General features: G+C 40.4%; 1 long non-coding RNA gene and 1 pseudogene across 3 annotated transcripts in view; both read right to left on the bottom strand.

Annotated features, from left to right (window-relative positions):
- Window positions 1-20,359, bottom strand: part of LOC147613986 (pentatricopeptide repeat-containing protein At1g11290, chloroplastic pseudogene) — a 291,042-nt pseudogene that overhangs the window by 108,037 nt on the left and 162,646 nt on the right. The gene's annotated exons all lie outside the window — the stretch shown is intronic.
- Window positions 16,974-17,583, bottom strand: LOC147613991 (uncharacterized). Of its 2 annotated transcripts, XR_015263292.1 has the most exons (3): window positions 17,481-17,583; window positions 17,324-17,394; window positions 16,974-17,229 (listed from the first exon to the last, which is right to left on the bottom strand). It is a non-coding gene; the product is annotated as an uncharacterized LOC147613991 (long non-coding RNA). The 2 variants fall into 2 exon arrangements; XR_015263291.1 differs by having other exon boundaries at window positions 17,324-17,553.

The raw sequence follows: 20,359 nt of genomic DNA, 5'->3' as shown, positions 1-20,359 counted from the left end.
CATCCAGTGTCTCCAATCCCATCATCTCATAATATTCTTTATCACCTGAAAACCTGCTTACAAATTCCAACAACTCACAAGTACAAGGCAATTCATGGCATAACTGTAAAATGCTCAAAAGAAATTTCAAGGCTTGCACTCCGGATCCACTAGAGTGGAAACAAATCAAACTTCTAAAATCCTCACTGCATTTTTGACCTGAAAATATTATCACGTTTTTCTCTTGTATATTCGCTAATTCCCACACAGTCCCATTTCAGCAGACGGCGCATAGCAGAGTATGTATTTTTGATGAAGCATATCATTAAGTAGCACTCTTTTTTATCTTCAATTCTAACACCTGGATGCCACAATCAGTCGCCGTCAGACTCCAGTTATCTTCTCTGGTCAATAACTTCCCTGGTCTTTTCTGCAGACGATTTTTTTCCTTTCCCCTTAACTTTTTTCCTTTCTCTGGTTTTTCTTCTCTTTCCCGCAGAGAATTCGGCGCATCCGCCCGCCTTGCAGCTATTTTCGCGTTCTTTCCCCGCTGCCATTACTCATACGCCACCTTTTTTGTAGTTAAGCATTGCTGCCACGTAGCTGCCTTCATAGCCTTAATTTTCCTTCTCTACTCATACTCATAATGTATTCACTTCTCCTTTGCAACTAAATCAACCAAGGCAACTAAGGCCTTCACACTTAACTTGCGGGACCTTCTACATCAAGTATGCACTTCTAGACTTCGTCACCCATTGTTTTGCAACCTTGAAAGCTTCTTCACGATGAACATGGGCTTCATCTATAATCCCTCCCTTGAAAATTATGCATGAGTTCCATGTCACATTGATTTGGAAATAATGATGAAAAAAATCTTCGTCAACATTGAGGGAAGTTCATATCATGCACATGGATAACCATTTACATCATTCACTTAGCCCTTTTACAAGCCACCCATACCATCATTTACATAGCCACTCAGGCCAAGTATGTAACTGAGTGTTTTCTACTGCAAGGTCTACCATAAACATATGTCTCCATAATTCACACCACACTCGTATACAAAGCTTCAAGACCTGACTCAGCCTCAGCTCGTCTTATTGAACCTCATTTACAATATGAACATGTGTACATGAGCATCATATGATAACTCGTCATGGCACTTAACTCATGCATCTGGATTTGTATTTGATGGCCTCACATGCATGGTTTCACACCATAGACGTGCCATGGCATGACATCCACCCCCTCTAAACCTGCACATCCTCTGGTATGTGCCAAATCATCATCAAGGTCCACATATAACTGGATGTCGTCTTCATCTTCTGCATTACCAGGAAGATCATCCTCTTCCTCTTCAACCATATCCATACTACCACTGTCAAATCTCTCATCCTGAGTCTCTTGTGAATCAAAAGGATCACTATCATGCCTTCTTTTAAATATCTTGATTCTTTTGCCTGCCACAAGATTCTTTATTTCTGTTCCATCAAGCTCACACAGAGTATACGTGGCATTTCCATGCACATGCTTGACAATGTAAGGGCCAAACCATCTTTTTGCAAATTTTCTTTGAACAGTGAACTGGTTGTCAAGGCTACTATCATACATTAGAACCCAATCACCTTCTTCAATAGGTTTTGGCCGGAGTCTGTGTCTACTATCAAATCTTTCTTTATTTTTCAGCCTTGCATCTTTCAAGCAAGCTTTAGCAAGCTCTACATCTTCAGGCCTCCTCTCCAACTATCTTATGCGCAATGCAAGGAGGTCATCTCTGCTCAATCCTTCCACCCAAGGCAATACATTCCAAGTTAGAACTACTTCTTCAACTGGCATCACTGGCTTCTGACCATACATTAATTCTGCAGGCATGTATCCTGTCACTGAGCTATGAGTTGTACGGTCAGCCCACAAGGCATATGGTAGCAGCTTTGGCCACTCTCGCATTCTTTCTCTGCATGCCTTAGCCAAAGCTTTAATGATTGGAGGATGTCCTCGCTCACTTTTTCCATTGCCCTCAGGATTGTAAGCACATGTTAGGGACAGTTTGATACCAATTCTAGAGAAGAATTCCCTTGCTTCTTCAACATCTAGCTCACCCCTATCAGCTATTATTTTCCCAATACAACCATACCGGCAGATCACATCTTCCAAGAGAAATTTGCATACTGTTTCCGTACTCTTTGTTCTAAGAGCACGTCCTTCTACCTGATTTGTCAAATCTTCTCTTGCAAGTGCAATATACCGCATCTGCCAAATTCCCAAAGGCATTATAACTAGATCCACTACCCATTTATAGTGCATGGCAGGTGGGTAGGTTGGTTGCAGGCCATCACGATGCCGCACATTTGAGTACATTTGGCATACCATGCATGTTTCCACATATTGGGAAATATCCTTGTACATTCCTTTCCACCAATATTTTTCCTTTATTTTGGTAAAGGTGGCCCACACACTTCTATGTCCAGCCCAGAGACTCTCATGAAATTCTTTCACAAGTTTTCCTTGAGTCTCTTTATCACATATGACTCTCTGTGGCATAGCATTCCTCTGCTTAGGATGCTTCCAGAGGTACCCATCCTTTAGGAAATAACCATATGCTTTTCTGCGGATCCTCTTAAATTTTGAGTCAGACCAATTTTCTTGCCTTGTCAGAGTACTCAAATATTGACCAATAAGCAACCAATCTCCTTCATATATTTCCTCAATAAAAGACTCAAGTGCATTTGATAGGCAAATATGGTCCCCCTTTGCATATGCAATAGTGTAGAACCTTGTACCCACATCATCAATGTCACTAATCATCTCTTTCTCATCTTCATACCTGGCTCTTGATAGCATATCTGCAACTGGATTATCTTTTCCCGCAATATGCTCAAACTCAGGATTTAGTGACTTGATATAAGCAATCCACCTAAGCATAGCAATATCTGGAGTGGTACAGCTTGTTATCATCCCAAGAAGTGGCAAGCAATCTGTTTCCACAAGTACAGATGCCCCAATAAGATATTCTTTTTCACATTTTAGAGCAGTGACTATTCCCCATAACTCTCTCTTGATCTGTGGATACTTTTGTTGCCGAAAGCTTAATACCTTTGCTCCAAACCTAATTACATACCTATGATTATCCTCATCATCTTGCCCTACTGCCCATCCTATCCCAGTAGGACTAGTATCAACTGTAACGATCACAGGCCTGCCACACTCATAATCTGCCTTTCTCAGAGTGGGTGATGATTAGAGCAAACATTTCAGCTTCCGCATAGCTTTAATATGTACTGCACTCCACAGAAATTTTTGATTTTTCCTCAAAAGTTGATAAAGAGGATCTGCTACATGTGCATAATGTGGGATCCAAATAACATAAAAGACACATGCTCCAAGAAATCTCCTCAGCTCTGTAACATTAATGCATGTCTCTTTCATTCTTTGTATTGCATCTATCTTGGCTGGACAAGGTCGGCGTCCACTAGTACTACAAAGATGTCCCACTATTAGCACTTCACCAACTCTAAACACTGATTTCAGCCTAGATAAAGTAAGATTCACTTCTTCAAGCCTGGATAGAATCATGTCACAATCCTTTATATGATTTGCCACAAACTTGCGGCACCCCTTTGAATCCAAATCCCCATCTTTGTCTTTCTCATCACAGCCCTTTATTGGCACATCATCCAAAAATGGCATAGTTTTTTGTGGTATGAAGTCTCGTAAGACTTTATTCATTCCATTCATCATATGTGCCACTGAGTTGGTGGCTCCCTGTGGTAAGGTACACATCCTTACTAATCCCAAAGGAGTTCTCATTGTGGTCAAGTCCCTGCTTTGTATATCCAGCTGGAACTGATCATATCCCGAATACAGATCACCCATAGAGTATATAGCTTTCCCTGCAAATGCCTCTGCAAACTCATCCACAATTGGACCTGCTCCCACATTCCTGATTGTGACTTTGTTTACAGGTTGCATGTCTTGAATAAAGCGCAATGTCCCATTTTTCTTTGGTACAGTAAACCATCTGTTGGAATATGGGGCACATGATGGCTCCAAGATTCCCATCCTGATCTTTTCTTTTAGTAATTCCATCAACTTTGGCAAGAGAGCCTTTGGTACTGGAATTGGCCGCAGGTTCCAGGGCACATGTGGAACAGTAAAGATCACCATTGGTGCTGTTACACTTGGATCAACACAGCCTATCTCATGCGGCTGAAAAGCAAAGGCTTTCCCATGTTTTACAAGCATCTCCTCAAAGCATTCCCTTTCAACTGGCAACAGAAAATCCTTCTCACCAATCTTTAGCTCTTTTAGAGTTTCTTGAGTAAATTTATGCCCAATTTTCTTCGGATCTCTAAGATTTGGTTGCATAGAAGCTTCATCTATCTTCTCCTTGCTTCCTGGTGGCAAGGGCAAGGCAACTGGTTTCACCTTCTTTGCAACCGTTTTGTACTTTGTATCAACATGAGCATCCATCTCGCAATTCATGTTTTTACATTCCACCCCCTCGAATTCCTGGATTATATCATACATCTTCACAGATGACACCTCTATCATTTCATTTCCACCCTGTAAGCATGCTCTTCCCATATCAAAAAGCACATCCATAGTATCTACAAATGACACCTCATCAAGCACCCCTGAAATAAACTCATTCTTCCCCAAAAGACCACACTGCTCAAAACGTTTTTGTTCATTTTGTATATGTTTTCGCATGCCACGCTTCAAATCCTTGCTTTTTACAAAAACCAGTGACCCATAGCTGGAGAATCCCTGAAAATTTGCTGAAAAACTATTTACATTGATTGAGTCCTGCGAGAAAATTTTTCCTTGTACCATTGGAATCCCGCTTTACAATGGCACCTGGCCAAAATCCCTCATCTCCCTGTAATTCATGAACTCTCTGTTTATCTTTGGGAGTGATTGTGCCCGAAGAGACTCACGATTCCTTTCATGGTTAATGCAAACTGTCAAAAACTGAACAGCTTTTTTGCCATCCTTACTCCTTATTCTTGCATATGCCGAGCCATCGTCCAAAACTTTTGTTTCCATCCTCACAGCTGTAATGTAGGGTTGCCCAAGGATAAGGGGATACGATGACATCTCCTGAACAAAGAAATTCTGATCATCTTTCACATCCCCTATAGTTACCCTTACATTTGGACATGCTGCATAAAGCTCTCTAGATGAGTTATTAGCTGCTTTAATCATCCACCCATGATCCACATCCATTGGCCACTTACATTTGTTGTAGAGATTTTTAGCCATAAGATTTATTTCAGACCCATGATCAATTAGAGCGACATATGGCTCTTCCAAATCACCTATCTTGACAAGGGTTTCAGTGGTTGCTCTTGCCCAATGGCTCCTGGAGTAATGACTCTTTGTAAGAACTTCTTTTTCATCATCCTCTTCCACAAAGCGTACTTGTCGTGCCCCATCAGCAGAGTGATTACATTCCACCACATTTTCTCTCTCTTCCTTTTGCTGTACCTGTACTCCATGAGTCTTGGAAGTGCTTGCCTCCCCTTGCGATGGAATAGATTCAATTATGGACTGCCTTTTTCTTCGTATAATATCAATTATCTCATCATGAAATTCTTTCTTTGCAATCCCCAAGACTTCCCCTAGTGTAAATTCCACTCTGCTGTTTAAAATCCTCTCTTCAAGCACCTTTTTGAGATCTGTTGCAGCTTCAATATCAGATTGAAGCTTGTAGAGTGGACTTTTCCCTTTACCCTTCTCCTTCATTTTTACTGGCACTTCTTCCATTGAAACTTCCTGTAGAGGTCTGCTATGCTGTGGAGGCATATGTGATGGCCCAGGATCCTTCTTTTCACTTCCACGTGTAACTCTTTTTGATGGCCCTCCTTCCTCAATTTCCCTTTTTCGCTTCTCCTCTACCTGTGCCTCATTATTCTGGCATTTAGCAATGTAGGCATGAACAGATAAAGAATCCACAGGCTCCTCCAGCCAGTCTCAAGACGTATATAGTCACCTGCCTCATGCAAAGCTTGCTTAGATACCTTCTTTGACGCAATTAATTCCATTGTTGATGGCCAAAAATCCTCATTCTTATAATCCTCATCATTCTCAAATCCCTGCTTTAATTGACCAACCTTTAATCCATAGGTTGCTGCCTCAACCATAGAAATAGCATGACTAGCAGCCATATCCTCAACCAGCTTTTTCATCCCTCCTTTCCCAAAGTTTGTACTCAATGGAAGACCAGTCTCTGTAAGATGGATTTTCCCATCTTTGAAAAACACAAGTTGATTTTTAAGAGCTTCTTTATAGCTAGCACAATCCTTCTTTGCATGTTCTGGGTCATCACACCATATGCATCTATATGTAAACCCTTCTTTGCTTTGAGGCCTTTGCATAGTAGCCTGCCCCAATGGTAGCCCCTTTTCTTCAATCCTGGACATCTTCAATTTTAGGTCACGCATACCCTTAATAAGCTCATCCATCGGCCCTTCTACCTTTGGGATTGTAGCAGCTGGTTTTGGTAGATTCTCAAGGGTAATAGCAGTTATGGGGGTTGCAGAACCCATCACCATTTTATCCCTCCTCTGCTGCCGCTTTGCTAACATGGTGACCGCATCCTCAACATCATTCCAATCACTCTTTAATCCTTGCTCTGTATCCTTATCCTCAAGGAGGATTTCCAATTTCTCTTGGAGATCTTTCCCAGCTGCCTGTAAGAAGAGCTCTGTTTTTTCTCTATCCAAAGTTGTGCATTCTATCCTTGACAGCTGGGCATAGCGCTTCTCAAACTCTCTTAGCAATTCTGTGGCAGAAATTCCCACTTTAGGTTTTGTGACCCATTCCAAGAAAGTTCGTTTGGTCACTCGCTCAGAGTCTTCCATGAAATATTCGTCTTTTAAAGCAAGCTTAAACTCCTCCCAATTTCTGCCACCATGTGCTGTCTGCAATCCTTTTATGCGCTCTCTTATTTCAAGAACACATACCAGCTCAAAACTTCGAACCATATCCTCCTCAGTCACCCTGTTTAGCTCCATCTCCTTTATGTAATTGCGCAGGTACTTTGTGATATCCTTTCCATCAAATTGATCCACCTTTTTCACAATTGATTGCAGTGCTTTGGTCGTGGAAATCTGTCCCCTCTCAGCAGCTTGCTGCTGTTGCATATACATAGTAAACATCTGAAACATCTACATAACCCCAGGGTCAAAATGAACCCCCTGGCCCTCAGGATTCTCAGCCATAGCTTCCCTGTATATTTCACCACACTCTCACCCCAGCAGTTTCACGTCGGGTTCACCAAAAAGCTGTCGTAACGTGGACGGTATCGCTGGGAAAGTACAAGGCTTCTAGCTGCGAGAGTAGGTATTAAATCCCACAAGGAAACTTATACACAAGTTCATCAAAGAGCATGGGACATATCCATTTTTGATGACATTTACAAGTGTCAGTTCACCTCAATACATCCTTGGATTCAACCTAATGATTGCACAAAATTTGTATACCAAGTACTTGTCCATTTCCAAGCATAGATTCACTGGCTTCTCTTTCCAAATCCATTAACCCAATCACATGTAGGCATAACTTAACCTTCATATATTTCTTACATACATGTGACCATTTACATTCCAAACATCCAGTGTCTCCAATCCCATCATCTCATAATATTCTTTATCACCTGAAAACCTGCTTACAAATTCCAACAACTCACAAGTACAAGGCAATTCATGGCATAACTGTAAAATGCTCAAAAGAAATTTCAAGGCTTGCACTCCGGATCCACTAGAGTGGAAACAAATCAAACTTCTAAAATCCTCACTGCATTTTTGACCTGAAAATATTATCACGTTTTTCTCTTGTATATTCGCTAATTCCCACACAGTCCCATTTCAGCAGACGGCGCATAGCAGAGTATGTATTTTTGATGAAGCATATCATTAAGTAGCACTCTTTTTTATCTTCAATTCTAACACCTGGATGCCACAATCAGTCGCCGTCAGACTCCAGTTATCTTCTCTGGTCAATAACTTCCCTGGTCTTTTCTGCAGACGATTTTTTTCCTTTCCCCTTAACTTTTTTCCTTTCTCTGGTTTTTCTTCTCTTTCCCGCAGAGAATTCGGCGCATCCGCCCGCCTTGCAGCTATTTTCGCGTTCTTTCCCCGCTGCCATTACTCATACGCCACCTTTTTTGTAGTTAAGCATTGCTGCCACGTAGCTGCCTTCATAGCCTTAATTTTCCTTCTCTACTCATACTCATAATGTATTCACTTCTCCTTTGCAACTAAATCAACCAAGGCAACTAAGGCCTTCACACTTAACTTGCGGGACCTTCTACATCAAGTATGCACTTCTAGACTTCGTCACCCATTGTTTTGCAACCTTGAAAGCTTCTTCACGATGAACATGGGCTTCATCTATAATCCCTCCCTTGAAAATTATGCATGAGTTCCATGTCACATTGATTTGGAAATAATGATGAAAAAAATCTTCGTCAACATTGAGGGAAGTTCATATCATGCACATGGATAACCATTTACATCATTCACTTAGCCCTTTTACAAGCCACCCATACCATCATTTACATAGCCACTCAGGCCAAGTATGTAACTGAGTGTTTTCTACTGCAAGGTCTACCATAAACATATGTCTCCATAATTCACACCACACTCGTATACAAAGCTTCAAGACCTGACTCAGCCTCAGCTCGTCTTATTGAACCTCATTTACAATATGAACATGTGTACATGAGCATCATATGATAACTCGTCATGGCACTTAACTCATGCATCTGGATTTGTATTTGATGGCCTCACATGCATGGTTTCACACCATAGACGTGCCATGGCACGACAACGTGTGTGCCTTTACATTAAAAACATTGTAATATAGTGTAGGTCTTTACATCCGAAGCATTGCAACGATGGTGGTATACATACCATACTGTTGAGGTCTCTCCCTCCACCATGGATTTGAACAGAGAGGCATAGTCCATGGGTGAAGCCTTTTAGTATACCCATAGGGGTCATACTATTGCTACTCATATGGGTCTTGTTGATCATAAGACTCATAGCTCTCTTATTCCTAGTTTTCTATCTCTATAGTTAGAGCGAATGAGTACAGCTACGCTAGTGCAGTTCTTGGAGGAACTACTTGAGGCATTATTACCATAGGTGGATATGGAAATGGGGGTGGTGGTCTATACATACATCGCAGGGTAAAGGGATTTAGTAGGTAGGCATTGGAGCTTGTGCCTAATGTGAGGAGTGACTGGCAAGGCTAGTAAGGCCAATGGTTTACTTAGCTCATGGGGAGCATTTGTCGTGGTGGTCCACCTTGTTGGGTTTCCTAGGGATAAGAATGAGATGTATTTATGGTGCTGGCTATAAGTACAAATTTATTGATGTCTAGGCCTCAACACTATACTTGTATGATTTTGGCAAGGTAAATTGCACACCAAATCATATCTTTTTATGGGAATAAGTGTGGGTATCCTACTTGAGGTGCTATCTGGGGGGGCTGGCCTTAAGGTTTCCCTTAGGGTTGTCCGTGTCAGTGCTAGCCTAAACGATTGAGTTGATTCTCTAACTACCAACTTTTCCATGTCCATGTCCTTGACTAGGACTCTAGTTGGTGTGGATTGGGCATCCTTAGTCAATGAGGATTTGGATAATGGGCCCCCTATCTCTTGGTTTTGGTAGATGACTTTTGTATCCTTGTTTTATAAAATATCTACCAGGTCTATTGCCTAGCGGGTAAACCCTCATGAAAGATGTAGTGCCTAGACCTGTAGAGATGGTCCTGAAGCCTCTTGCTCTTAAAACTAATCATAGACCATTCATTTGAGGGTGATAAATTGTATAGTCTTTTGTAGGTGCTACATCTCATATTATGGAGACACTTGGTTCTAGAATTGTAATCCCGTATTGTTTCTTCCTCTTGATTTAGTGATCTACACCACTGTTGTGTTTTATCTTCAAGGTAAAGTCTACATGAACAGATCTTGGTGGGATCATCAATTCATCCCATGGTCTCACAAATTTGATCGAACTTCTCTGGGTGTTGAATAGGATTTGTAATTTCATCAAATTTGTCATTATCCTTAAGATACGAATTTGCTTAGCTTTGTCCACTTTTGATCCTCTAGGTGCTATGTTGGTTGTAAACCCACTTCCCATTCCAAACGCCATCCTGAACATGTCTTCCACATATTCATATGGTGGTGGAATGTAATGTACTGTTTTACGGGTTATACTGTGTCCTTTGCCTAGCCTAGCTTTGAGGGTTGTAGACTCATTGGTTTCTAGAATGTGAATTCAATCCTCTAGGTGCTATGTTGGTTGCAAACCCACTTCCTATTCCAAACGCCATCCTCAACATGTCTTCCACATATTCATATGGTGGTGGAATGTAAGGAGGTGATTGCATGAAACCCTGTGTTTGAGGGTATGGGATTTCGTACTGTTTTACGGGTTATACTGTGTCCTTTGCCTAGCCTAGCTTTGAGGGTTGTAGACTCATTAATGGTTTCTAGAATGTGAATTCAATCCTCAGAGTCGGCAAGCTATGATAGAGGCTCATATTATTGGTCCTCATCTTCACCATCCAATATCTTGTTACAAGTTCTATAGATATCAATTGACATGGTGTGAGTTTTTACATCGTGCAAACCATGTAAATATCAAGTGTAGTCCGAGTGGTCGTGTCTCAATCATTGGTTAGAATGCCTTGACCCATGGGATGAGTCTTCCTCCCTATTTCCAAGTTTATTTTTAAGGAATGGTTACCCTTCCGTATATAAATGTGATTGGTTCAGGCTTGAAAATGGCTTTCGATATTTTTTTTTGTGAAACTTATGATTTTTTTTTGGGGGGGGGGGGTTACTGCTAGGTTCACGTGTCTAGGTTTATGCCTCTAGACTCATGTCTCTAAGCTCATGTGTCTAGGTTCATGCCTTTAGACTCAAGTCTCCAGGCTCACATATACAGGCTCACGTCTGGAGGTTCACATATGTAGGTTCATGTATGGATGTTCACGTATGTAGGTTCACGTATGGAGGTTCACGTCTATAGGTTCATATATGCAATTTCACATGTTTAGGTTCACATATGCAATTTCATGTCTCTAGATTCACGTATGCAAGCTCACATGTGTAGGTTCACATGTACAAGTTTGTGAGACTGGAGACTTATGTCTTTAGGCTCATGTCTCTTGGTTCATGTGTCTAGGTTCATGCCTCTAGGATGTATCAACTCAACTCATGTACTTCGCTTATATGAAATAAGCCTACCTAGGACAAAGAAATGGGCCTATGATGAGGTTGGTGTGTAATTAAGTATACTTAACTCTCTAATAATTACGAAGGATAAGAATTTTCCTTAGAATTTGTAGTTGGTACAAATTGTATGAAAAGAAAACTTCTAAGGATATGAGTAGGTATGTCCGAGTCTTTATGGCAGTAATAATTGGTCTATCCTCTATTAGGTATAGTTACCTCTAGACTCATGTATCGAGGCTCACGTCTACAGGTTCACGTGTCAAGACTCATGGCTCACATATCCAGGCTCATGTGTCTAGACTCACGGCTCACATCATGCTTATGGTTGTAGACTCATGTGTCCAGACTCACGTCTTTTTGCACAAGACAATGGGCTCACATTCCCTAACATTTTTTGATTGTTTTTTAATGGTTTACCATGCTTCTAAGCTACCAATTCCAATAAGACATAAACAAATTATGAAAAAATATGAAATGCATAAATAAAAATTGACAACCCTACTCTTAATTCAACCTAATGGAGCTCATTGCTCATGTTTTCAGAGCGGATTCCACTCCTAATCACAATTTCTAAGCTAATACTTGATTGAAGCAATGAAATAAAATTAACCACACAAACAAACATATCCAATGGCTCCAAAACCATGTGTTTTTCACAGTGTGACCTCCTAACTAACATTCGACAATATTGCCAATAGCCTAGAAAAATGAAGCTAACTCCTAACCTTGTTCTCGATTGTGGCACCAAATATGTTCAAGTCATCAGTCTTGTTGAAGCATGCATCGCTGGGTCTTGCCTTCGAGCCACAAATGCAACTTCCCATTGTGGGCGCACTTGCTCATCTCATCCAATGTATCCTCACTCTGTTGTCACATTGGAATTCTCCTTTGCCAATGGGGTGAAGGTAGAGCTCTCAATCCCTAGATGGAGGCAAGAAGAGATAGTCCTTTATGATGGTTCTAACTGCTCTTGAACGAATGGCATGGTCACAAATGTTGGCTGCTGGCTCTTGATTTTCCCAAGAAAATATCCTTCAATAGCATATAAGCAAGCAAGAAGAGGGAAATAGGAGAGCTCACACAAAAACTATTGCAAGGGAATGATTGTGTATTGCTTATTGTCAAAAATTACTTATATACAAGTGACTACTTTTCACAATAGGCTAGCCAAACTTTAAAATGGTCTAGTTTTTGTTCCTAGTCTTAAGCAACTATATAGACCAAGTACATGGACTTTCCCATCTAAATATTAAGCCCAGGGTAATGTTGCTTTATATGTCCTAGTGTCGTCTTACAAAAGATGAGTGCTTGATCACATAGATAAGATGGCAAAGCACCTTACGTAGGTTAGGCAGGTGAAATCGTATTAACCTATGGAGTGGTTAACATGTTTCACCTATCCAAACCCTACCATAGAAGAGATCAATATCTAGACAAACATGCAAAAGTAAAATTTTTATGCCAAAAAATTAAAAAAATAACTAATACTAAGGCTTACTATACAAAGTAATTTTTAAAAAAATATACAATTTTCATGTTATAAAGATAGTTATAAAAATATCCATGTCATTACTTTGTCCAACATGAGTATATAAGTGAGAGAGAGTATTATGTTTTTAACACATATATTATTCATACTATAAAGATAGTTATGAAAATCTACTTGTCTTTACTTTGTCAAACATACGCATACATAGAAAATGCAAAGAGAGAGAGAGAGAGAGAGAGAGAGAGAGAGAGAGAGAGAGAGAGAGAGAGAGAGAGAGAGAGAGAGAGAGAGAGAGAGAGAGAGCTGATTTATTTTTTAAAGAGTTTCTCTTTCTATCTCTCCCCCTACGCTTTATCTCTCTGTCTCTCACTCTCTCTTTACATAGAAAATGCAGAGAGAATGTGTTCATCTATCTATGTATGTGGAGAAGACAAAGAGAGATCAAAGATAGAAAGAGGGAGGGAGAGCTATGTATTTTTTTCTACTATGTGTGTTCGTATGTGTGTGTGTGTGTGTGTGAGAGAGAGAGAGAGAGAGAGAGAGAGAGAGAGAGAGAGAGAGAGAGAGAGAGAGAGAGAGAGAGAGAGAGAGAGAGCCACATATTATTCATAATGGTAGCATGGTCCGAGATCAGTGATACATTCTGTTTACTCTATTGCTTAGCGGGAATCCTTTTACGAGGTTATATTTAAATAGATTTGGTGGAAGCTTAGGAGTCTATTTGCAATTTTATGTTTCATTAGATGGCTACTTTCTGTCGGAGATGGGGCACGCCACTTCTTACTATATATAAAAGAGGACACGTCTTACTATATTTAATCGGGCTAATGCCCCCCCTCCACGTGGTGCCATTTTTTGGAGGTTGTAGGTGCATCAACCCCATGTAGAATGTGCCACCTGACGTTGCGCTGCACATATTAACCATCAACCGGTGTGTTCATGCAGGATGTGCCACCAAATGCTGCCATGCAACCGACGCAGCAGGCGCCCGACGTGTTCGTGTGCTGGATGTGTCGCCTGACACTGTCGTGCCACCCGCCCACATTAACCATGCAGGTCGACACCCTTGAGGTTGTTTTACTACCACCGCCCTCCATTCCTCTCTCGCTTATAGACGCTAAAAAAGGCCTTGCCTCTTCCATCATTGTTGTTTGCTCCCCTCCCTCTCCGCGTTCATTCTTCCACATCGTTGCTGTGTTTGCTCCCCTCGCTCTGTGGAAGGTTCTCTCTCTCTCTCTCTCTCTCTCTCATTCTGTTGAGTCTGCTCTCTCCCCCGAGTCCCGCCCTTCTCCATAGTTCTCTCCTAGAGAGTGAACACTGGGCGACACCTGCTCTCTCTCTCTCTCTCTCTCTCTCTCTCTCTCATTCTGTTGAGTCTGCTCTCTCCCTCGAGTCCCACCCTTCTCCACAGTTCTCTCCTAGAGAGTGAACACTGGGCAACACCTGCACAGTAGACTGGTTGCATATAATGTGATTCTTTCCCCTTCTGTAATAACATAGCTCCAATTGCATCTTCACCTACTGAAGGATTGACATAGGTGTCGCCCAGTGTTCACTCTCTAGGAGAGAACTGTGGAGAAGGGCGGGACTCGGGGGAGAGAGCAGACTCAACAGAATGAGAGAGAGAGAGAGAGAGAGAGAGAGAGAGAGAGAGAGAGAGAGAGAGAGAGAGAGAGAGAGAGAGGACCTATGCTATTCTATAGTATCTATACCACTACGGCATGCTCTTCTCAAACCTCAGCATGAGACACGAGAGGCTTGCAGTCACTATTCCAGAAAAAATTTAGGAGTCCTCGCATCATACACTGCCTTGGTGAAGATTACTCCTTCAAAATGGATCGCTCTCCCTTAACGTCTTCTTGGAGTACATGGAGGGAGGTAGCATCGCTTTCTTATCATCGTTTGTAGTATAAGCATTAGATGTCACAGTAGTGTCAGCAAAGAGAAAAAGTAAGCAATGGTTGCCTCTAAAGCGTAGCAACCACGAGGTTGCATAGAGCAGAAGTGGGAGACCAGAAGTGGGCTGGCCATCAACCTTCCTATATATGTATGCACATATGATTGTATGTGAATACATGTGTGTGTGTGTGTGTGTGTTAGAATGTATGCATGCATCATATATTCCTATATATATGTAGACATGTGTAGATGTGGGTGTGCGTGTACATGTGTGTGTCATATAGGGGTACATCTATATACATTGTTGCTGTCTGTGCACTAGTGCATGTGAGTGCACACTCACACTCACACCTACCTTTAACCATGTGTCATACACCCACCAACAAGTATCATACTTATGCCCACACACACTAAAATACTTCTATCTATGTACACAGATACATAATAGATATGCATGTATGTAAGATAGAAAGTGTATGTGTGTGTGTGTTATATATAATAAACTCATAAATATTCATATATATACGTACATACACACACACACATACGCATATAATAAACTCATAAATATATGTATACATACATGTTTGTGTGTGAACAATATATATGGATATCATGGGTGCTCACATATATGTAGTGTATGTGTGTGCGCACGCGCGTGCGTAAATATATGTATACATACATGTATGTGTGTGAACAATATATATGGATATCATGGGTGCTCACATATATGTAGTGTATGTGTGCGCGCACGTGCACGCGTGCGTAAATATATGTATACATACATGTATGTGTGTGAACAATATACATGGATATCATGGGTGCTCACATATATGTATTGTGCATATGTGTGCGCGCGCGCGTGCACGCGTGCGCATACACACATTTACATGTGTATGTGACATGCACACATGCATTCATAGGCGCACACACATACACATCTTCCTGGTGTAGCCTGTATGGTTTCAACGGATTACACATACACATACACATACGTACATGTACATACATACATCTATACGTCTGTCTGTGTGTAACCTGATGTGCCTAGCTTCTATTTTCGCTAGGCTCTATTGTGCCTAGCCCTTGCATGTCATAGATGAGTAAGCCCACTTTCTATTCAAAAGAGGAAAGGAAAGGTGACTTTACACATGTTTCTTTTGCCTGTACCTGCATGCAAATATGCATCCTTGAAAAGGTTGTCTTTTTTAATGGTGTGTCTACCTCCTACCTGTCTCGGAGACGGGTCATGGTACTAGTACTTTAGAAACACCCTAAAAGTCAAAGCAATTAAGAGAACTCAGAAGACTACTATATAAAGTAGTGAGTATGCAAATGACTTATATTTTGCTGCAATAGTCATATAGCGTGCTACTATAAATGAATGATAGAAAATTAGGAGCAGGCAAGTTATTGCTATTTGACTGCCATTATGTGTGACAGTCAAATAGCATGTTCATGAATGTTAATTTACTACTATAGAACAATAATATTAGCATGCTATAAAAGTTAAAGCAAGTAAAATATTGCTACTTGACTAATATAAAGCAATTGTAGAGCATGCACATGAATGTTATTTTACTGCTACACAACGGAAATAGGCAAAATTCTACTATCCAACGATAGTATTATTTGAAATTTCTTGTCAATTCATGATCTTGTTATTTGATGTTAGTAAATATAGGTAGTTTAGTATACATCTTTTTGCTCTAAGTAAATATAGGTAGTTTAGTATACATCTTTTCGCTCTAAGTTGTCAACAATAACCCAATCTGCTCGCTAAATCATGCTCGCTCCACAAACACACCCATGCTAATCAGTGCTATTTGACAATCATATAGCACTAGTATTGGACCCGCGCGTTGCTGCGGGCAGGTAGAGTTTCAAAAAAATAGGCTCAGTTTCTCCAATTTAGGTCATGTTTTAAGTAAACACAATACATTATTTCAAGTGATTTCATATATACATATCTCAAAATAACATCCATGTCTCGTAGATTTATAGCGAAAACAAAAATATCATAGTAATGTAGCATACGAAGATGCAAAAAAGGACCAATATTACATATTCTCAAAATGCACCACAAAATACGTGTTCTTAGTCCAGTAATGTCAGAATCAATAAAATGAATTCTTCTCTTGTGTGAAGGATCATTCATTTGTCTCCTCACAATACGCTCTCTATTGTAAAGTGGTGATCCATCCCGCACATGCTCTACTATCGATGAATGCAAAGGACCTGCACAAACGAAACAACGATAAATCAAATCTCAAAAGGACCTGCACATAACGACACATCGATAAATAAAATCTCAAAAAAATCTTATAATAGAAAAACATAATCAAAATTACCTCGTACAATAGAACATCGAGTGGATGGTACATGAGGAGCTCTAGTATAAAACCCATAACGAATACCAATGGTCATGATGGATGTAAGAAACAACGAGTCATCAGGTACTCAATACTCCTCAAATGATGCAAAGAACCTGTCCATCTCTCTCCAAAACAAATAGACACCCCACTCCTCATCAGGAACACCGATCCCGTACATCTCGATGCCTTCATTGACAACTCTTACCATAAACGTATCAATGTCATGCAATATCCTAAAATCAAAGCATAACAAATAGGTTATACAATTATTTATATATAGGTTCAAAAAATATTTATACAATGCCTAACAATTACACTTATACTTACCCATCCCTACAAGCATCAATCATAATCCCTGCTACGTGACCTGCAGTAATAGGAGCTGACCATAGCGGTGGCTCTGTACAGATAGACATCAGTATAGAATGTCATGTTCCATACTTTGTGATCAAGAAAAGTTATGCAAATATAGAGAATAACTCACCTACTATCCTCGACAAAGGCAAAGGTAATCTTAGACATGTCTGTCAAAACATAAATAACAAAAATAGGTACTTTTACCACGAACAAATATGTATAAAAAAAGAAATCACAACAAAGTTAATCAAATTACAGAACTTAAATAAGAAACCTGACTTGTCACTCTGAAGTCATCAAGATCTCCTTATAAACAATATTGTTTGTTGTAGGTGTATAACTTTGAAGATCATCAAATGAACACTCCACATTAGCGTTATCCTCAAGTAACACCTTCACAGCATGTGGAGACCATGCTCGTGACAACGCGACATACAATTGCCCATGAGTAAACACTGGAGTCACCAAATATAACCCCAAGACATTTAGGGTTTGGCCTTGTGATTTGTTTATTGACATGCCAAATGCCAGCCGCACGGGAAACTGTCTCCGCCTCATGGGTGAATGGTAGTTGGGCCTCGCTGTGCATATAAAGGTAATCCGTGGAAGAAATACTCTTTCACCAACTTTAGTACCAGTGATGATTTCAGTCTCCAAGACTTTAGAGTGAAGGCCTTACATATCATCTGTGTACCATTACAAAGTCCACGTCTTGGATCCAAGTTACGAAGCAAAATAACAGGAGCTTCTAACTTTAAAACCAAGCAGTGAGGTGGATATCTGCCCCAAAGGTCGATTGTGTTCAAAAATTCTGTGGAATATAGGAATTAATTTTCATCATTTTCAAGAATTGAATCTGCACTGAAATATTGCTTAGGCTCACCAAGCATTGTATCCAAAGCTATCTTATTCACAATATCCACTTGACTGTTTATCGGAGCACGAATAGCATGCTCACTAAAGTATGAAGCGTATGTCGTAGTGATAGCCAATTCAGAGTATACCCAATGTACCAAGTCTTTAAGGGTCGATCTTTGCAAGACCATGTTACTTGGTAGTGTCACCATCGTATTATCATCGCTACAATCCACTCCATTCCCAATATTCATGACCCATTGCTTAAACTCATTGCATCCATTAGTATTGCTTGATTGAATTCGCATATTTCCAGTTAACTTTAGAACTTTGATAGAGTTCCATAGAAAGGAACGACACAATGCTGCATTTACAATATCCTCACGTCTTCCCTTCATAAAAACAGGCAAGATTTGTCAAATCTCCCCCCATTAATACAACCTTTCCACCAAATGACTTATCTAAGAATAATACATCTTGTAAGCTCTTATCCAATGCTTCAAAAGCATAACAATGAATCCTTGGAGCCTCATCCCAAATAATGAGCTTACAAACTCTCAAAACCTCAACAAGTTGTCCATGTACAGGGATTTTGCAAGTTGAAGAATTTTTTAGCTCCAGAGGTATCTTGAATCTAGAATGTGCAGTACGTCCATTCGCCAGGAGTAGAGAAGCAATACCTGACGATGCAGTGGGCCAAAGCAACATACCCTTGTCCACGTACTCGCGCAAGCAAGCAATTATACAAATAGGTCTTGCCCGATCCCCCCGGACCATCTAGGAAAAAAATGTCACCTGCATCTGTTGCAATTGCATGCATTACAGCATCAAAAGCAACATGCTGGCTATCTGTTAATGTTGACTCCATAGCATGTGACAGGTTAGATTGTTCGACAGTATCAAAAGATCTCTCTTCCAAAAGCAATCTATTTTCACCCAAGACTTCCAAATCAGTTCTGTTTAGTTTAGGCATTCCTTCAAAATCTGCCAATGTCGAAGAATTTCTTCTAAATGTAGTAGTGCATGAGTTTCAGCTAATTGTTCAATACCAATTAACTGACCCCTGCTTCTCGATAACTGGTATAGAAAATCTTCTATCATTTCTTCTCGAAATCTCTTCCACAATATTCCTGGACAGGAAGGCTCACAAAATAGCAATATAGTACCAAAAAGACATCTCAACTGCAAGGCATTTTGCATGGATGATGCTTCCTCCATACATGCAACCCATTCAGAATCATCTTCCAGTATCCCTCTGGCAATGCAAGCTGCCTTTTGAAAGAAGGATAGATGTGACCATTGAGCAAACGCAAATCTTCAAATGACTTAGATCCTTTACATATTGTAAGAAGTAGGCGAACATAGTATGCCTCACCTGCCAAAGGAGCTACAAAGTACATGCGCCCTATAGTGTTTCCAATCTTTCTTTTGGTCCATTTCTTCAACTTGGAGTTCCAAACCCATTGTTGAGGGAAATCACTATACAATGTATTGTTTGCTTCAGGATGTTGTTGATTACAGGTAAACCATTCAGTCATAGTAGTCTTGCCTACATTTTTCCTCTGAAAAACATCTGCAATATTATCATCATCTCTGAAGATAACATTATGACCCCCATCTAAGTGTACCTGCAACCGTTTCACATCAGGCTTCTCATTGTGTAAATCATACTCAAAGAGTCTCCAACATGCCTTTGATGCGGAGACGTAACGTGCATCCAAATACCTCTGAATCTCATCGACTACGCAAGTAGCATTAACATCCCCACCTTGTATAGTGTTAAATCTTATTGTTGCTCTGTCATGCCCCTTGTATATGTACTTGTAAAGATATTTCACTGCTGCTATTGTTGAGCATATTTCCACATTTACATGAGCATTATATGTGACTGAAAGATAAGGGTTATATGGCACAACCCATCTATTATCAACATTACACTTTTTCAATGCCACAGTTCTTCCATCATTTCGACGCATATACACGGGGTAATCACTCTCATCCACAGTAGTCTCTTATGCAAAAGCTTGTGGGTAGTTCCTTGTGCATTTCCCTTTATCCATATAAATTGCACTTGGATTGAATGGCCCATAGGGCCCATGGATATTGCAATGCAACACGACATCATGCAGAGTAGGAAACATTTGCTTGTCA

Source organism: Cibotium barometz, chromosome 43, assembly GCF_041138505.1.
Source record: "Cibotium barometz isolate CiBa-2024 chromosome 43, ASM4113850v1, whole genome shotgun sequence".
NCBI lineage: Eukaryota > Viridiplantae > Streptophyta > Polypodiopsida > Cyatheales > Cibotiaceae > Cibotium > Cibotium barometz.
This window is presented reverse-complemented; position numbering and strand designations above follow the sequence as displayed.